This window comes from Borostomias antarcticus (genome assembly GCF_949987555.1).
Source record: "Borostomias antarcticus genome assembly, chromosome: 2".
In the NCBI taxonomy this organism is placed as follows: domain Eukaryota; kingdom Metazoa; phylum Chordata; class Actinopteri; order Stomiiformes; family Stomiidae; genus Borostomias; species Borostomias antarcticus.
This window is the reverse complement of record NC_140235.1, coordinates 38,700,806-38,703,478: the sequence shown is the minus strand read 5'-3', so window position 1 is coordinate 38,703,478 and position 2,673 is coordinate 38,700,806.

Genomic DNA, 2,673 nt, shown 5'->3' with positions numbered 1-2,673 from the left:
TCGACCGCCGTGTGTGTGTGTGTGTGTGTGGGGGGGTGGGTTGGGGTTGGGCACAGGCATGCTCGCTACCGTGCGCCGCATGCAGCTCCTGTTGGCTCCGCCCACTGAGGTCCCCGGCCGGTGGAGGGGCCGCGTCGCGGCTCTGCTCGTTCGGGCGCGGTGACGTCTCGATTCCTCGATGCCGCTACGCTCGGTTCCACAGTGGCTTCTACCCCCCCTCCCCCCCCCCCCACCCCTAGCTCTGCATTTCTACACAAGTACAACACGTAGTCTCAGTGTTGGGTAGAATCACTCACACACATGCAGTTGAATCGAGCTGAACAGTGTGTGTGTGTGTGTGTGCGTGTGTGTGTGTGCGTGCGTGCGTGCGTCTCCTCGCAGAAGACGAACGAGACCTTACAGGGTTGAGCGTCGCCGTCACTGTAGAATAGCGAAGACGGACGGGGTTGTATTTCTAGATCAGTGTACGGTTACGGTGACTCACTGCTTTGCTTACAGTAGAGGTACAGTAATGTGGCTTGATGCAGGGTATTTGCTTTTTCGCTTGCTGGTTTGATTGTGGATATTGTGAGCAATACCATCGTTGAGTAAATTTGCATAGACAAACGTGGAGTTCTGTTATGAATAAGATTACAGGCATTCGTTTGCCTTTTTGCGCAAAGTGCATGCGGCTATAATAGTTAATTGGCTTTTTTAGTGTCGGGTTCTGCTTCTTTTCATCGAGCCTAGTTTGTCGTCGGACTTGTTTGTGAGTTTAACCATCCGTGATGGCGGACATTGCCTTTGATCCAGGCATTCATACATGTATAACATCACTGTTGCATTTGTGTTCCTCCTAGAGATCCAGGGTTGTGATTGGTGGTTCTTCGGGGTTCAGGGTCGGTTCAGGGTTGTGATTGGTGGTTTGGTACATCTGTGGAAGATACTGTGGAGTTATCAGGGTGTCAGGGCAGCTCGCCGGTCAAAGCCTGAGACATAAAGACCACGTGTTTTTTTTGTCCCTGACAGATAAAACACAGTGTTTGGAGTTTTCCCCCGGGATTATGCTCAGTCGCTCACATCTCAACACTTAGTACTGTTCCCCACCACAGATCCAGGCTCCATGAACTGAAGGAATGGTCTGTTCCTTGTTTTCTGTCCATATACAATACAGTACATGCTTAATACTGTGTTTTTCTGTGGCTCTCTGATATGATACTGATGTGAATTGATACATGTTGTTGATGCAAATATAGCAAAGGTGAATTTTTATCGAATAAGTCGAAGGCTGGAGAAGAAACTAATGAATAGACCTACAGTAGCTCATTATTATAGCTTTACATTGGCCACAGGTCATTGTTAATGTTGCTCATTACAGATCGATGTTCGATGCAGACCCAGTCGGCCTGAATCTCTTTAAATCGCCTTATACCATTATCGGATTGAGTGACGCTTCTGACATCATTGTATTCTGTGAAGCACCACAAATCACATTGGCCTAAATGATACAGCTTTGCTAAATTTGAAATGTATCTTAAGTTTCTGTCTTTGTCCCACAGGGAGGCTCTTTAACTCTGCCTGCTGTGGTTGCAAGGTTAACACCGGCCTGTTTTACAACCTGTCATGACCTGTATTGAAAACTCTCTGTGCATGGGAGGCTTCAATTCATATTCAGTATCGCGGTTCATGATTGGTTTACCCTGTCGACCAATGGTGAATGCATTTATTTGTATTTGTTTGGAGGAATATAAATAATGATAGTATATTTATTATGTTATATCTTGCACTGCCTCTGTTCAAAAGAGACAGTTGCCTATATATTCATAGCAGTTTATAAATATGTATATTCAATATCATAATATTGAAATATCCAATATATTGATGTTAGTATACACTAATTGTTATTCATAAAAAATAGTATTTTGAATATCCTAGTGATTATATAACTATATACCTACTTTTTGTTTGTCAAGATGGTTTAAAACAGGTCAGGACAGTCCCTTATGAAACAAACGATTCAATCGCAAATGTAGTGCAGATGCTATCTTGTGGTCAGAGCTGCGCTAGACTTTGATATTACACCTCATTTACGTGGTTATTTAAGATCTGCCAATTGACTCATTGTCATTTTGTTGACATTACTCAAAATGACCAGCAAGATGATTCTGGCAGAAGAACTACCTAAGGGTGTTATGGGTAGCCTACTGTTCATAAGAACGGTTTGTGTATTAATCAATTCTTTGAGGAGTGTAAACTAGTTTGGTCTTTTGAAGTTGATACAAAATTTCCTATGATAAAATGAATCCTATAGAAGTAGCTTGTTTGCCTCAAACTGAAACATTTCTATTAAAGTACAGTATAATGTGCATACTGTATGTTTGGTAGATTAAAACATTTCCTTACATATTTATTCTTGTATTGTGCCAAAATGAAATATTACCTCTGTATACTTAAAATGTTGTATTGCAAGTTGTATTCTATGCTGAAATATGGTGCCAAATATGCTTAAGAATACTAATATAGGTTTATGCTATACATTGTTGTTTCATTCCAATATGATGCATGGGTCACTTTTGTAAGCACCTGTTGTATACTACCGGGAATAGAGATTTCTATGTTCCACACAGTATCTGATTATATACCTTTCTGTGGGTTTTTGAATGTAACATAATGCAGCTGTTCTCCCTGCTGTTT